General features: G+C 43.9%; 1 pseudogene; it reads right to left on the bottom strand.

The window, feature by feature from the left end:
- Positions 1-16261: 16261 nt before the first annotated feature.
- LOC136130829 (small ribosomal subunit protein eS6-like) lies at positions 16262-17005 on the bottom strand (annotated as a pseudogene).
- Positions 17006-17797: the final 792 nt, after the last annotated feature.

The following is a 17797-nucleotide window of genomic DNA, read 5'->3' as shown; positions in this document are numbered from 1 at the left end:
TCTTCCATCCCAGAAGGGGACCCTGAGCAGGGCTTGGTCCTGTTCCAGTATCTGAAGTAGAAACCACAGCCTTGAGACAGTGCCAAGGCAGCCAATTAAGAAGGTGTTGACGACACTTCCCAGGAACATTTTTCTAGATGTTTAACTTTGACCAAAAGTTTAAGCTTCTAATAAACCCCAGGAACCTCACATTTTCCAGGGAATAGTGCCTGGGCTCTTAAAAACTTCCAAGAAACTCCGATTCTCAGAAGACTGCAGCCTTCGAACTCACCCGCCCATTCAAGAGCTTTCTGGACAAAAACAAAGGCGGTGAAAGCCGTGCTTTCTCATATGCCCTGAGAGTTTACACAACTAAAGTCAGATAAGAAGCCTGGCGCCAATTAGGCCACCGCACTGGCTTTGGGAGGCGAGACCCCGCCTTCAGTCCCACGCTTGGCCGCTGGGTAGGACAGGGCTGGCAGTGGCAGACAGCAGCAGTGTCTGTCAGCCTAAGTGGCTGGGGTCGGTGCCGGCCGGGCCTGGCTTCCTTTATCCGGAATTTTCTCAGTGTCCTTACTCAACTTTGTGTCCGATTCAAAGCTACCACAACCTGGCTATTGAAATCTGAACGTATATGCCCACAGACCCGGCAGTCTTACTGGGAGCCCTGCAGGGTGGGCTTCCATCTCCATCTTACAGACGAGAGAAGTCTCAGAGGAGCTAAGGGATTCACAAGCCAGAGATGAGACTTGAACCTGGGTGCTGACTCCCACTTGGGAATTCTCAGGACTAGGTGAGAGCAAGAGAAGGTCTTGGCCAGGGAGCTGGGGAGGGTCCTGCTGCACCGGGCACCAATCTCCCCACGTCCTGGGGTGGTCTGGAAAGTGCAAGAGGAGGGGCCAGGCTGAGTGGGAGCAGGGGGGAGGGGGCATTGGGGGTCTTGGGATAGAAGTTTTTTTATCAAGTTGTTCAGAAGTAACTGAATAATTTTACAACTGGTACAGCCAACCTGGTGTGTAATGGCAAATATGAACCCTAGTCATAAACACATAAATTGGAATATCGAGTAGTGGAATAAAAGTGGGAGGGATCAGCTCTCCAGGTGGGGAGTGGAAAGATTAACAAGATGGTCCATTAAACCATCAGGAAGGAGGGGAAGGGAAGGGCATTTCAGGGAGGCTAGAGGGCAACAAGCAACAGGGTCTGCAAACTGTTTGCTGCAGCCAACTGAGGGGGTGGGGCGCCAGGGAGAACATTTACAAGACCTGAGACTGGAGGGGTGCCCAGAGACTTGGCACGTGACGTCTTGACTGGGGAATTTTGGTAAAACATTTTTATGCTTTGGACACTTGTAGACATTTGTGGGTTGTTTCTTGTCTCTAAGCACAAATTATTAAACTTTCAAAAACAAAAAGTTTTTAACCGAGTATTCTGTAAAAGAGACATCGTCATCCCATCACGATCTCTACTGCATCTTTGGTGACCTGTGTGCCCACTGAGTGGCCCGCTCGCCACTCTTCATTGGCCTTATCCTGCTTCTTCATCTCACCTCCCAACAATCTTGCTGGAACTGGATCCCCTTTAAAACCCCAGACTGCTTAGGTGAGCACCTGACTCCTGCCCACATAGTCCCAAGCCCACCCCCGCAAGGGGCTGGGGGCTGCTCTCCTTCCTCAACCATGGGCTGGGGATTTGCTATGAATAAAGTTATCACACCATGAATTCCTACCTGCTTTTAATCCCTCCCATAACTTGGATTCCCACTGCCTGATTCCATCTGATGAATTGGATCCCCTTATACACCAACTCCTGCAGAATGCACACCTGAGGTCAAGATGGGTAACCATAAAATGTGCTTCCTGCCATTCCTCTCAGGGACTGGGCTGCAGCCAGGCACATTCCTACTCTTCTCCACTCTTGTTAATGAAGACACATCATGCATTGTGTAAGGGTCTCATGACGTTACAAAACAAGGACAAGCCGAATGGAATCACGCTTATCTGAACAAAATGTCCAACTCTCAATGCAAATATTTAGATGGGTTTCATCTTTGTGAATTTGAGTGCTCTTGAAGGAGAAGGTCAGCAGTGCCCCAGGCAGTTTAAAAGCCAAGTAGAGACATGTCTTCAGTGCAGGGAGGGATGTGATTAAGTCCCTGGCTTTTGCCAGTTGTTCTTTGCTACTCATTTTTAATGCTGATGACCTAGGTTTATAGACTCAGAGAGGAAATAAGATGTAGTAGGAAAATCACTTGACTGGGTGTCCTGAGGCCTGAAGTTTCGTCCTGGCTATGTGTACCCTAATCCAGCTGTGTTGCTCCACCTCAAATCCCTTCTCCTCTTAAGACTTTTGTTCCTTAGCCTTAAATAAGGGACTGGGGGTTTGATACTCTTTCTAAGCCAGTGATTCTCATTCTTTTTGTGTTTGTAGCCTACTTTCAAATAGCAGACTATGGAGTAGCAATATTAAAAACTTTAAAAGACTCAAAACAACACTAAAAACGTTGGCAATCACTAAATACACTTCAGACTCCAATACAGCAGTGTCTCCCAGGGACTATAAAATCACCCACAGTTATGGTTCAGTCTTCAGCTGTACTTCACCACTTTATGATTTTTTGGGCCTTTGAACTGTTTGCTGCCCTGACCTGCTTCTCTTATGGACACAGAGTCAGAGCCCTCACATGTTCTGGAAGCTCCGTGACTTTTCATTAGCCCAGGCTTGACATTGCACCCGTGCCTCTCAAAGCCTGTTTGTTCCAAGTCACGTGATCCACATATCTCAACGTTCCATCCGACACAAGAACTAAAGTGACTTAAGGACTCAGATATAACCCAAACTGGTTTCCCACATTGATCAGACTTAGGCTAAATATGGAGACTGCTCTGAGGGCCATGAGAGCTATGAAGTCCTATATTTCCATGAATTAAAACAAAAAAAGCAACATTTTGAGAAAAGAACTAGTTGAGGTGGAGTGCTTAATTAAGGCACTGAGTCCAGACCAGATGAAGAAAGAAATCCTCGTGGGTGAGAAAGTGAGCTCAGAGGGCCCGGAGTGGCCTAAGGAGCTTGCAGAGTTTGAGAGGCATTAGCAGAAAGATGAGCGGAATGAATCACACAGAACGTGTGTAGCCAGACATAGAATCTCAGTTTCTCTCTGTTTCTAACAGTTATATATATATATATTTTTTTTTTAGAAGGTGGCATTTAAAGTTTTTGGTAATAGGAGGCAATTATTTTTAGGTTCTGTTAAAAGATAAACTGAGGCATATTAGAAATTTTAAGAGTTTTAAAATTTGAGCAATGTTTGAGCAAACATCAGGCAGCATCCAATCCAGCAGATGGGATCCTGGGAACACAGGTGTGTGGAGTGTCCCAGAGGGTCTCATCCTGGTCACTAGAAACTGTAGAGAAGGAAAAATAATTTTCCCTCTATCCTTTATGGTGAATGCCTGGCTGAGATTTTCTCTAAGGTGCCTCGTAAATGGATAGGCTTATCCAGTTAATAGTTCTCAGCTGTGGCCACTGTAATTAAAGATTTTCCTGGGTAAGGTTAACCTGCTCATTCAGCCTTAAAACAAAATTGTATTCACCTGACGCCTCACGTGGGCCCAATCTAGCTAAGTCAGAACCGGTCCCACTCTGAACCCAATCCGGTTTTTCAGTCGGACCCACTCCAGCTCTGGCCATTTCCTAATGGAGTCTGGAAAAGAAATGCTCAAGAGCCTGAAAGCTCCTCAGGCAGAAGCCACGGAGGCTCCGCGAGGGACGGACCCAGCACCTCCTGAGGTGGGAGAGGCAGCGAGCTCAGGACTCAGCAGGTACCACGTCTGGTTGCTCATTGCTCCTGGGGCCGTCAGGGGTCTCCTTCGGTCCCCGCTTCTTACTGTAACTAACAGAACTGTTAAAAGATAAACTGAGGCATAGTAAACATTTTAAGAGTTTATTTGAGCAAAAGTCAATTTGAATTGGGCAGCATCCAGTCTAGAAGACAGAAAGGAGCTCCAGGGAGCTGTTGAAAATGAAAGACTTGCAGGCAGAAGGGAGCAGGAAAGAGGAAAGTAAACTAGGCCAAGAAGTGGTGGGTTAATGCAGTTATTTTCCTTTGGGGGATGGCAGGGGCCTGTCAGGCAGACGACCCCACTAGTGCTGATCAGGTGGTTCCTGACTGACTGCTTTAAGGTTCCATTTCTGGGAGAATCGAAACTGTAATTAAGTCTCAGTTTGGTGACGGGGGACTTAGCATAAGCGATTCCATTTGGGGCCTGTTGTCTTGTTTTTGAGTTCTTAAATATGATTGTTTTGGGGGTACTGAGTTGTGTGTTCCATTGTATTCCTATAAATTATTTTTCATTTCTTCAAACGCCCTTTCCAGACATTGGCTGGTTGGTTTATGGTTCTGGGCACAGAAAATTATGATCGGTTTAGAGGCTGCTTGATACAGATTGCGTTTCGTTTGTCAGAACGGTGAGGACCAAAGCTTTTCAGAGCTAAGCAGGAGCTAGATCAAAGAAAATCCTTATTTCACATCTCATAGGGTGTGACTTATCTTTAAATAACAGAAAGTGGACATTTGGAATCAGGTTTTTGTCATAAAAATGCTTTCTTCTGGGAAAACAAGTTACCCAGCCACCAACTCACATTTGTGCCAAGAAATGGTGTGGGGTGTAGCAAAGGCTGTGAGCTTTCTTTCCCTCTCTAGTGAGCCTCATGCATTGGTTCAATGATGATATTTTGGTGTCTCCTCTGTGCTAGATGTGTGTCAGGTGCTGGGGGTACATTGGTAAGTGAAAATGGCCCTCATGTAGCCCGGCTGGGAAGACGGGCAATTGTGTAAACGATTTCCTTAAACTGTCGGGAGTGTTACAACCAGGGACACAGACACGGAGTCGGGGACAGGAGGAGGGACACTTAACCTGGTCTGGGCAGCCAAGAAGACCTCCATAAACAAACACCTGGGGGCCAGGAGACGTGAATAAGTGAGGGATGGGCAGTGGAACAGCACGTAACAGGGAAAGGAGATGAGGTTCCCAGCAGGAAGTGAGCATGAGACGTTCGGTCTGGGTGGAACAAAGCACGTCGGATGGCATTGCCAAGAAGGGACCGTGACGGGGAAGCAGCAGACAGATCACAGAGGCTAACTCATCAGCCGGCTTAGAGTCTGTCCTGTGTTCCAGGAACCATGGGAACCACTGGAGGATGTTAGGTAGGAGGCTAGCTTGGTTGGATTCGTGTGTTTGAAGATTCCCAGGAGAGGACTGGCAAAGTTGTGTGTGTATTGGTAAATCCGAGAGTCTATGTGCAAGGCTGCTTTCTCTCTTTTTTATAGTGAATTATCACTTAGGTAAGGAAAAATATATAGTGTGTGTAGGCATGGGTCATCTCTGGAAGGACACATAAAAGGAACAATGGTTGCTTCCTGGAGGGGAGCTGAGGCCTGAGAGACAGAAGTGGAAGGAGACTGACTTTCCATTGCATACCTTTTAACACTTTAAAAATGATGTGACTCTGTTATCCAATTAAAAAGTGGTTTTAAATCTGAGCATTGAAGAATTCCTTAAAGGGGATCAAGTCCAGTTCCCAAGGCAATGGAGGAATCCTTTCTTCATTTTCCCTGATAGACAGGCATCTGTGTCCAGACACTTTCTTTGACAGTTTCAGGGCTGAGAAGTCAAACGTCTAAAATTCATTCTGCATTGAGCTAAAGTCCATATTCCCTTCCCCCTCTTCCTCCCTCCCCTCCTCCTCCCTCCCCTCCCCTCCCCTCCTCCTCCCTCCCCTCCCTCCTCCTCCCTCCCCTCCCCTCCCCTCCTCCTACCTCCCCTCCCCTCCTCCTGCCTCCCCTCCCCCATCCCCTCCTCCCCTCCCCTCCTCCCCTCCCCTCCTCCCCTCCTCCCCTCCCCTCCTCCCCTCCTCCCCCTCCTCCTCCCCTCCCCTCCTCCCCTCCCCTCCCCTCCTCCCCTCCTCCCTTCCCCTCCTCCCCTCCCCCTCCTCCCCTCCCCCTCCTCCCCTCCCCCTCCTCCCCTCCCCCTCCTCCCCCCTCCCCTCCCCATTGGCACTAGCTCTTTCTCTGCAGTGCTGAGCCAGCCTCTTCCTCTCCCAGCCTTTAAATCATTTGCAGAAGGATATTGTGGTTTTCCCTAGTCAGAGGTAACAAGCAAAAAGCTGGCAGGTCAGGCAGGTGATGTAAATGAGCAAAGCAGGCCTCTCCAAGACCACGCGGGCAGTGCACCCTTCCACCTGGAGACAAGGACACAATGAGGGGTGGTGAGCCCTGTGGCAGGGAGACAGAGAGAGGTAGCAACTATTCCTCTCCAAGGAAATACTGCCCTAGAAGGAAGAGGGCCAGATGTTGCCATATCTTCCCAGGGATGTCAGAAACTGAAAATTTATTTTAAACACCTCAATTTTAAAATGTTGGCAACTAAGTTCGTTTTTTTAAATGCTGAGCAGACCAAACAAAATACATGCATAGCTGGGTGTGGCCACTGGTTTACCATGTGTTCTGTCATCTTTCCTCCGGGTACCATGAGAATTTCTCATTTTGTTGTTGGATTTGCAATGGGATGCTTGTGCCTGCATCATTGTCCAAATTGGCCTATTTATCAGTCTTTCTAGAGCATTAGAGGTAGGAGTCAGGCAGCTGGGTTACAGTTCTGGCCAAAGGCACTGTAGGACCTTGTGGAAACCACAAAAGCACATTTTCCTATGTTTGCGTTTCCTCACTTGTTAACAAAGAGAAGACCTGGATCCTAGTGGGGCTGCTTTACAGACTGTCTCAATGAGTTTCCCCTCTTTGCTGAGCTTCAGAAAGTTCTGGAGCTGGAAGTCTGAGATGGGGGTGCCTGTGTGGTTGGGTGAGGCCTCTTTGCAGGGTCGCAGACGTCTCCTCCTGCCCTCAGCTGGTGGAAGGGCCAGGCTGCTTTCTCTTTTCATTATCCAGCCACAAGTTTGTTCGATTTCAGTTGGGGAATTGAAATAGGGCTTTTCATTTGGATAAAATCAGCGAGCAGGGGCTTCTGCTGATGACTAGGTACCGAGCTCCAATTCCCAAGATTTTGAGAGACTGTTAGGCAGTAGCAGGAGACTTATTACTAAACTGTGCTCAGGCACGTGTTTTGCCAAAGCTGCCTCCAGTGCACTGTCAGTCGGCTGCCTGCCTCCTAAGAAATCCCTTCAGGGGAGCCTTGCCCCTTCCTTTCACTGTCCCATATCTACCCCTCCAGTTCTGGAGAGTTCGTTCCCCAGCCCTAGGCCAGAGGCAATGTGGACAACATTGGTGATGCGGAACCCCAGCTCCCAGCTCCCCCTGCCTCTCTTATACCTGTCTTCTTTCCCATCTTATTCTGTTCTTGTCTCTCCAGGCACCCTCACCTGCCTCCCATCTGTAAATAGCATCAAGAGTCCCTGAAGACAACTCAGAGCATTTTTTTAGCTGCTTCTAGTTTCCCTTTTCCTCTCTCCTGCTAATCCCTGTTAGGGTTGGGTAAAAACTAGCAATTACAGCATTTATGTACCATCCCTGCCTGGTTGCCATATAGCACAGTAAGGATGACTATGCACATCTGTGATAGTGCATTTTACGTGTCCATTTGATGAATCGAGGGATACCCAGGCATCTGGTTAAAGGTTATTTCAGGGTGTGACTGTGAGGGTGTTTCCAGAAGAGATTAGCATTTGAATCAGTGGAATGAATAAAGTGGATTGCTGTCCCCAGTGTGTGCGCATTAGGCAATCCATTGAGGGCCTGAATAGAACGAGAGATGGAGGAAGGGAGGATTGCCTCCCTCTGCCTGACTTCTGAGCGGGACGTGGATCTTCTGCCCTCAGCACTCCTCGTTCACCAGCTCTCAGCGTTCCAACTGCACCACCAGCTTCCCCAGTTCTCCAGCCTGCGGATGGCAGATGGTGGCACTTCTCGGCCTCCTTCTCAGCCAATTCCTTATAAAATATCATATATACTTGTGACATATGTATTAATCTATATGATATTTTATATATGTATATACATATACATATATTTCTTTACATTTGTATACATTACATGTCATGAGATTTAGTACAAGGAGTTGACTATAGGATATATGGGATATGTATCTCCCATTGGTTCCATTTCTCTGGAGAGCCCTGACTAACACAACAGCATTAAATGTGTTGGATTAATTTGGGCTTTACTTGGTTGGTCATGGTGCCATGTTGCCCATAGATGTTCAGTCTTTGCTGTCATTGCTCATGTAGACTGGCTGTTTTTATACAACTTTAAACACAATGTAAGGCAAGGGTCACAGTCAGGTCACAAAGTAGGAGCTAAGCTGCATCCCATCTCAAAAACTATGGGGTAGTAAAGATGATTGTTAGGTGTATATTAAAGTTATAACTATTAGTGGGCTTCTGGGAGACATCCTGTTGAATGATAAATGAATGAATGAAAGAGTGGGAATGGGGAGCTGCAATGCTAAGATTAATAGTCATTAACAAAAACAGAGTGAGTAGTGCCCTGGGTTAGTGAGGAACTCCTCCTGGGAGAGGAAAGAATCCAAGTGCCTTCATCGGCACTGGTACCCTGGTTGATGGCTCAGGGAAGAGAGTTTTTGAATATGATACCGATTGGGCTGTGCAATGAGCCCTTAGCTTCTGAGGTTCTTGTCCCAAGTTACCCTAAAGAAGGGGTATAAAAATGGAAAGAGTAGGCTCCCATTTGGAAGTCTAAAAAGCATGATAATATCTTAGGAGCACACCCTCTTCTAAATTCCAGGGCTTTGGCAGGGCTAACAATGATACAGCAGCAAAGGAAAATGACCAGATCATTTGAACTGTGGGGATAAGGTAACAGCAGAGATCAAGAGGTGCAGGGGCAGTTGGAGTATAGCAGTAGCCACAGAGGAAGGCAGTAAGCCACACAGGCAATTCTGGAATAAGGGGAAGTGGCTTGGGGGGCTTGTAGTCTCAATTGTCTCATGGGGTTGAAGGTCAGGGTCACTCATATTATGGCTGACACCAGTGCTTTCAGTCATTCATTTATTTTTCATTTATAAAAACTTGTTTGAGTATCTTACAAGTGTCAGGCACAGTGGATGTGTTGGCCTAGGCCAGGGGTCAGTGAATTTATTCTGTGAACGGCCAGCTGGCCAACTCTGCTGCTATGGCACAAAGGCGGCCATAGACAATAAGTAAACAAATGTTTGCCTGTTGAAAGTATTCCAGTAAAACTTTATTTATAGAAACAGGCGGTGGGCCAGATTTGGCCCATGGGTTATAGTTTGCTAACCCCTAGTTTAGAGAAACAGTGTGCTGGTTATTCTCCGATGCCTCTCCAGATCTAATCTATAGCCCTTTCCACCCTGCTCTCTATCTCAAGAGGCTGACTTCTGCAGACTCTGTCACCCAGACTCCTTGCCCTCTGGCTTCTGATTAGATTTGGCCAATGGGAGGCACTGGCAAGAGATCAGAAGTTGGGAGGGGAGAGAGGTGGAGGAATTTAGTCTCTCTACTTCCTGTCTTCCGGACTGTGCTTTGGCAATGGCTGTGTTCCTCTTCCTGTGGCCACAGCTCTGACTGGTAGTTCATACCTATGGCTACACCTCTCACCCAGGTGCAGTATCGGCTCTTCTCCTTGCCCTTCAGCCCTAAAAGTGGTACTGGTTTCCCACTATTCCCAGCCCTGAGAGCTTCTCCATCCCTTGTTGGTTTCGATACCACTGCCCGCACCTCTTGTGTGGGTCCCTTCATTAAACTTTCTTCAATTCTCCCTTCAAGTGTGCAATCTCTTCCCTGCTGGGCGGTGTCTGAATATGCCCTTGCTGTGGACATTCACTGTTTCCAGGTGTAACAGTGTTGGTTCCAACCTCAAATCCAGGTTGAAACGTGATCTAGGCCAATAAGCACACTGAATCACCCAAGCCATAGTAATTGGTTCTGAAATGGTCTCATAAACCAAGTTGTCCCCACTGGAGGGAATAAATATTTATAGAGAAGCTACCAAGCAGTGCTGTCTATTCCACTGGATTTGAGCCTGGGAGCGTATGAATTTGGAGCTTCCAGTAGCTACTTAGTGAAACCTGAAGACAAGGCCCAACACCAAAGATGGTAAAGTCCAGAGGTGACCTTGTTTGTGGCCCTGGAACTAAATCCACTCCTCAGTGTTTTTGTCAATGAGACAATAAAGTTCCTTATATTTTCCTAAGCCAGTTTGGGTTGAAGTTTCTGCCATTTGTATCCTAAAGTTTAACTTAAAAAAAACAAAACAAAACCTGGGACCACTTTACACAAATTTCGTTATACTCACTAAATTATCTACACAGAAAACCAGCCTTACTTCATCTTTGGATTAGATACACATTAACATGGTGTAGTGAAACATACTGGATTTCAGTAGTGACAGCAGCTAGGGAGATGGTTTGCCATCATCCCACTTCCAAAGGGAAATAACTGGAGCCCAGCTGCATCTTTGCAGAGATTGCCTCCTGTGCCAGACAGACACACCTCCCAAGCCATAATCCCACCCACTTTGACACTTGACAATAGCAAAAAGAGAAAAGTCTTCATCTGAATGAACGGGGAGATTGGTGCTGTTGTTGGCAAGACAACAAGTTGAAGCCTGGTGTTTATTAACTGTTGTAAACAAATTGTGAATTGGTGCCAGGAACCAAAATAGAGACAACTGGGCATAATAAACATTAATTCTCAAAGAGATCATCTAACAACCTAAAAGATCTTTTGTGGACTCCAAGGCATTAATTATACTAGACCTTGTTCTGTTCATTAATTCATTTAAGAATTTGCTGAGTAAATGTCAGCCTGATGCAGTACAGGCACGGCAGATAGTTCTCATTTCTTGTGCCAGTTGTGGTTGTGGCTGCCCAGTGGGCTGTGTTGAGAAAGATTGTGAGGCCAAATCTGGGTTCAACAGGAATGAATATTATAGTTGATTAAATGTGTCTTTGGTGGAAGTGGAAGAAAGGGGTGTCCAAGGAGTTTGTCATCTCTGTGAGTTGAAAAGGGCCTTGTCTAGAGTAAGAAGGAGTAGATTTGGGGGTAAGTCACTTCCAGTCTATGTGCCTTTATTTCTGCAAATTTGTAAAATCGGGGGGAATTGATCTAAATAACTTACAATGTACCTCCTTGCTTCCCTTATTCACTTATACATTCTTTTTTAATTGAAGTATAGTTGATGTACAATATTATGTTAGTGTCAGGTGTACTACATAATGATTTGATATTTGCATGCATTATGAAATCACCACAATAAGTCTAGTAACCATCTGTCACCATACAAAGTTATTACAATATTATTGACCACATTCCTTATGCTGTATATTACATCCCTGTGACTTATTTATGATGTAACTGGAGAGTTGTACCTCTTAATCCCCTTCACCTGTTTCATCCATCTGCTACCCCGCTCCTTTATGGCAACCCATTTGTTCTTTGTATCTATAAGTCTGTTTTCATTTTGGTTTGTGTGTTTGTTTTGTTTCTTAGATTCCACACGTAAGTGAGATTATGCAATATTTGTCTTTCTCTGTCTGACTTATTTCACTTAACACAGTGGTTGCAGCCTTTTTGGCACCGGAGACCAGTTTCGTGGAAGACAGTTTTTCCACAGATGGAGGTGGGGTGGGGTGGGGGGGATGCTTCAGGCAGTAATGCAAGCGATGGTTCAGGTGGTGATGCAAGCGATGGGGAGCGATGGGGGGCAGCAGATGAAGCTTCACTCGCTTGCCTGCCTCTCACCTCTTGCTGTGTGGCCTGGTTCCTAACAGGCCACAGACCGGTCTGCGGCCCGGGGGTTGGGGACCCCTGACTTAGCATAATACCCTCTATATCCATCCATATTGTTGCAAATGGCAAGGTTTCATTATTGTTGTGGCTGAGTAATATTCCATTGATTGTACCATATCTTCTTTATCCATTTTTCTGTAGGTGGACACTTAGGTTGTTTCCATATCTTGGCTATTGTAAATAATGCTGTAATGAACATTGGGGTGCATATATCTTTTTGAGTAAGTGTTTTTGTTTTCCTCAGGTAAATACCCAGAGGTGAAATTGCTGGATCCTATGGCAGTTCCATCTTTAATTTTTTGAGGGCTCTCCATACTGTTTTCCACAGTGGCTGCATCAATTTACAATCCCCCCAACAGTGCACAGGGCTTCCCTTTTCTCCACGTCCTTGCCAACACTGATTATTTGTTGCCTTTTTGATGATGGCCATTCTGACAGGTGTGAGGTGGCATCTCATTGTGGTTTTGATTTGCAAATCCCTCATGATTAGTGATGTTGAGTGTCTTTTCATGCACCTGTTGGCCATCTGTATGTCTTCTTTGGAACATGTCTATTCAGGTCCTCTGCCAGTTTTTCAATTGGGTTGTTTTTTTGATGTTGTTGGGTTGTACGAGTTCTTTGTACATTTTAGAAGCTATCCCCTTATGAGAGATACCGTTTGCAGATATCTTCTTCCATTCAGTAGACTGTCTTTTCGTTTTGTTGATAGTTTCCTTTGCTGTGCAGAAACTTGTATGGTCAATTAATCTATGACACAGGAGGCAAGACTATACAATGGGGGAAAAGACAGGCTCTTCAGTAAATGGTGTTGGGAAAACTTGACAGCTACATGTGAAAGAATCAAACTGGATTACTTTCTCACACCATATACAAAAATAAACTAAAAATGGCTTGAAGGCTTAAATAGAAGACCTGAAACCGTAAAACTCCTAGAAGGAGATATTTATCCATTCTTTTATTCATTGGCTTATGCTTAGCAGCTATGGTTGATATTTGTCCTTGTGTTTGGGGTGATATTCCATTTTATGAATGCAGTTCTCTCTAACGTAGAAGCCAGAAACTTACTTTCCCACCATCCTATGTAGTAAGAATGCAACCATGGAATCTAGGTCCACCAAATTCAGGCATATCTGTTCTGAATTTGTTTGGAATCTGGTGATGGTTAGAGGTAAGCTCTGCACAGAATCCGTCTGGCAAGGATGAAGACAGAGACATCAGTTTGTTGAAGCTGCAGTCTCAGAGGGTCTGGAGGTAATGTCCAGTGCTTGGCTGTGAAGGGAGCTCCAGCTGGGGGGACCCCTGATGACTTCATTGGAGCAGCTCTGCAGTACAGGTGGAGACATCGTTCCTGGCTGCAATCCATCTGTGGGCCTCCTTTAGTGACCTTTAGCTGTTTAATTCTTTTTAAGATAAAATCTTTTTACTGCTGAAATGAGCCAGAGTGCATTTCTTAGTTCTCAAAAAGCTCAACAATTTATGATCAGGAGTGAATGCCTTCAAACAGACTTTTTTCTCCTTTAAAGGTGAAAATTTTAATTCTCTTTTATGAATTATAAAGAGTATGCTTAGCTAATACTTTACAATGTATTTTGTTGTAATTATCAGTAAGATAATTGTTGCAGATGGATAAATATGAATCTTATGGGGAGATGTTTCTCACTTTTATCTTCTTCATTACTCTAAGTGCACTAAAGAAAACGAAATTCCTTCCGTATGTATGGTTCACAGTTATAAATTGCGAAAAGGACCCCTCTCCTAATTATTGTTAGTATGATTATCAGAGTTTGCAGGAGCGCTTGGTTAGGTTTCTATACTTCAATTATTTTCTTTCTTTTTTTTTTCTGACTACATGTTAGAATCTCTTTCTTTTACTTTAACCTTTGCTTTCCACTGCTTTTTTTTTTTTACATCTTTATTGGAGTATAATTGCTTTACAACTGTGTGTTAGTTTCTGCTGTATAACAAAGTGAATCAGCTATACATATACATATATCCCCATATCTCCTCCCTCTTGCATCTCCCTCCCACCCTCCCTATCCCACCCCTCTAGGTGATGACAAAGCACCGAGCTGATCTCTCTGTGCTATGCGGGTGCTTCCCACTAGCTACCTGTTTTACATTTGGTAGTGTATATATGTCCATGCTACTCTCTCATTTTGTCACAGCTTACCCTTCCCCCTCCCCATATCCTCAAGTCCATCCTCTAGTAGGTCTGTGTCTTTATTCCCGTCTTACCCCTAGGTTCTTCATGACATTTTCTTTTTCTTAGATTCCATATATATGTGTTAGCATACAGTATTTGTCTTTCTCTTTCTGACTTACTTCACTCTGTATGACAGACTCTAGGTCCATCCACCTCACTACAAACAACTCAATTTCGTTTCATTTTATGGCTGAGTAATATTCCATTGTATATATGTGCCCCATCTTCTTTATCCATTCATCTGATGATGGACACTTAGGTTGCTTCCATCTCCTGGCTATTGTAAAGAGAGCTGCGATGAACATTTTGGTACATGACTCTTTTTGAATTATGGTTTTCTCAGGGTACATGCCCAGTAGTGGGATTGCTGGGTCATATGGTAGTTCTATTTGTAGTTTTTTAAGGAACCTCCATACTGTTCTCTGTAACGGCTGTAGCAATTCACATTCCCACCAGCAGTTCAAGAGTGTTCCCTTTTCTCCACAACCTCGCCAGCATTTACTGTTTGTAGATTTTTTGATGATGGCCATTCTGACTGCTGTGAGATGATATTGTAGTTTTGATTTGCATTTCTCTAATGATTAATGATGTTGAGCATTCTTTCATGTGTTTGTTGGCAGTCTGTATATCTTCTCTGGAGAAATGTCTATTTAGGTCTTCTGACCATTTTTGGATTGGGTTGTTTGTTTCTTTGTTATTGAGCTGCATGAGCTGCTTGTAAATTTTGGAGATGAATCCTTTGTCAGTTGCTTCATTTGCAAATATTTTCTCCCATTCTGAGGGTTGTCTTTTGGTCTTGCTTATGGTTTCCTTTGCTGTGCAAAAGCTTTGAAGTTTCATTAGGTCCCATTTTTTTATTTTTGTTTTTATTTCCATTTCTCTAGGAGGTGGGTCAAAAAGGATCTTGCTGTGATTTATGTCATAGAGTGTTCTGCCTATGTTTTCCTCTAAGAGTTTGATAGTTTCTGGCCTTACATTTAGGTCTTTAATCCATTTTGAGCTTATTTTTGTGTATGGTGTTAGGGAATGTTCTAATCTCATACTTTTACATGTACCTGTCCAGTTTTCCCAGCACTACTTATTGAAGAGGCTGTCCCTTCTCCACTGTACATTCCTGCCTCCTTTATCAAGCATAAGGTGACCATATGTGTGTGGGTTTATCTCTGGGCTTTCTGTCCTGTTCCATTGATCTATATTTCTTTGTGCTGGTACCATACTGTCTTAATTACTGTAGCTTTATAGTATAGTCTGAAGTCAGGGAGCCTGATTCCTCCAGCTCTGTTTTTTTTCTCAAGATTGCTTTGACTCTTCGGGGTCTTTTGTGTTTCCATACAAATTGTGAAATTTTTTGTTCTAGTTCTGTGAAAAATGCCATTGGTAGTTTGATAGGGATCGCATTGAATCTGTAGATTTCTTTGAGTAGTAGAGTCATTTTCACAATGTTGATTCTTCCAATCCAAGAACATGGTATATCTCTCCATCTATTTGTATCATCTTTAATTTCTTTCATCAGTGTCTTATAATTTTCTGCATGCAGGTCTTTTGTCTCCTTAGGTAGGTTTAATCCTAGATATTTTATTCTTTTTGTTGCAGTGATAAATGGGAGTGTTTTCTTGATTTCACTTTTAGATTTTTCATCATTAATGTATACGAATGCCTGAGATTTCTGTGCATCAATTTTGTATCCTGCTACTTTACCAAATTCATTGCTTAGCTCTAGTAGTTTTCTGGTAGCATCTTTAGGATTCTCTGTGTATAGTATCATGTCATCTGCTAACAGTGACAGCTTTACTTCTTTTGTTTGAGAAGGATAGGTTTGAGAAGGATAGGTGTTAGCTCTTCTCTACCTCCATTTTGTTTAATTTTCTAATGCTTAGAAGTAAATATCTCATGAAGGGGAATTGCCACAGCAAAGAAACTCACTTGACTATTTATCTTTATGAGAGTTTCTTTAGAAAATTTGAAACATACTCCCCAAACTCTGTGGGCAAGAAAGACCACATTGCTTCATTTTCTTTAATCAATTGAAATTTCACTTCAACTTCCAGCCTACAATACTGTTGAAAAACAGGTGTTTAGTAGTCATGTGTCAAAGTAAGCTTAAGGTGCTCTCTACCTCCTTCATATTATCTATCAACAAACCATCCTCCCATTTGAAATAGATAATATTTTCTTGACTTTTTATGCTAAAGTGGTATTCACATGCAAATTGAAACTCTTTTTCTAGAACCTGATTGTTGCTCTTTTTGTGGGTGTGTGTGATGTCTGATCTTATTTATTTGTTACTCTTAGAATATCTCATTTTTGACTGGACTCAGAAGAAGAAGCTCTCAGAGAGGACAGCCTCTGTCTCTTGGCATTCTGTTCCTGGCCTTTCTATTTGGCCTCCTTCATTCTCTTGGCCAAAAGGTTAGCATATTCTGAAGCCTCTTCCTTATTTTTCTTAGTACGCTGTTTCTTCAAAGCAATATGCCAAAGTTTGTGTTGCAGAACACGTGGAGTAACAAAACGCTGAATCTTGGGTGCTTTGGTCCTAGATTTCTTACCTTCTTTGTTTAGGGGCTTTCTCAAAACACACTAGTGGACATCATTTTCTTTAGAGAGATTGAAAAGCTTGCGGATTCTGCTAGCTTTTTTGGGCCCCAGGCGACGAGGCACAGTAGTATCAGTGAGTCCAGGAATATCCTTCTCCCCTTTTTTTACAGTGACCAAATTGAGAATGCTCAGATTGGCATCCACAATGCAACACCATACAGATTTGTGCTTTCTTTCTCCAGTCCTCCTTGGTCTGTAACAGGAATGCCCCTTACTCAGTAGCAGGCGGACTTGGCCATGGGTCAGGACACCCTGCTTCATGGGGAAACCCTGTTTGTCATTCCCACCACTGATTTGGACCACGTAACCCTTCCGTTCTTCACCTAGAACATCAGCAGCAACTTCTGTGGCCATACGCTTCTCATAAAAGGTACGAAGTTTTCGTTCATCGTCCACTTCAATGAGTTTCTGGCAGCCAGTGGCTAGGAAAGAGATGTTCAGCTTCATTCTGAAGCGGCCGACTGCCACCGAGGCGCCACGAAAAAGAGACCCCCTGGTTGTTGCTCTTAAGTTCTACCAGTATGGGAATTTTGGAGCCTAAACATTAGAGGCTTCTTCCTCCTCTTGTCCTCCTAGCCCTTCCTCCCCTAGGGACTTAGATTCCTAGGGTCCTACAGCAGAGCAAAAACTTAATGGATACAGCTTCCAGTTCCAGCTATGATAGAAAATAGGTATCAGATTGGTTTCAGAAAAGTAAGTATCAGATTGGTTTCCTACATCTTTAGGACCTCCTATGCATAGTATCATGTCATCTAGTATCATAGTATCATAGTAACTAGTAACTAGTAACTAGTATCATGTCATCTGCAAACAGTGGCAGTTTTATTTCTTTTCCAATTTGTATTCCTTTTATTTCTTTTTCTTCTGTGATTGCCGTGGCTAGGACTTACAAAACTATGTTGAATAACAGTGGTGAGAGTGGGCAGCTTTGTCTTGTTCCTGATCTTAGAGGAAATGGTTTCAGTTTTTCACCATTGAGAATGGTGTTGGCTGTGGGTTTGTCATATATGGCCTTTATTATGTTGAGGTAGGTTCCCTCTATGCCTACTTTCTGGAGAGTTTTTATCATAAATCGGTGTTGAATTTTGTTGAAAGCTTTTTCTGCATCTATTAAGATGATCATATGGTTTTTATCCTTCAATTTGTTAATATGGTGTATTACATTGATTGATTTGCGTATATTGATGAATCCTTGCATTCTTGGGATAAACCCCACTTGATCATTGTGTATGATTCTTT

This window comes from Phocoena phocoena, chromosome 11, assembly GCF_963924675.1.
Source record: "Phocoena phocoena chromosome 11, mPhoPho1.1, whole genome shotgun sequence".
NCBI classification, from domain to species: Eukaryota; Metazoa; Chordata; class Mammalia; order Artiodactyla; family Phocoenidae; genus Phocoena; species Phocoena phocoena.
The sequence above is the reverse complement of the archived record's forward strand: the minus strand, read 5'-3'. Positions and strand labels throughout refer to the sequence as shown.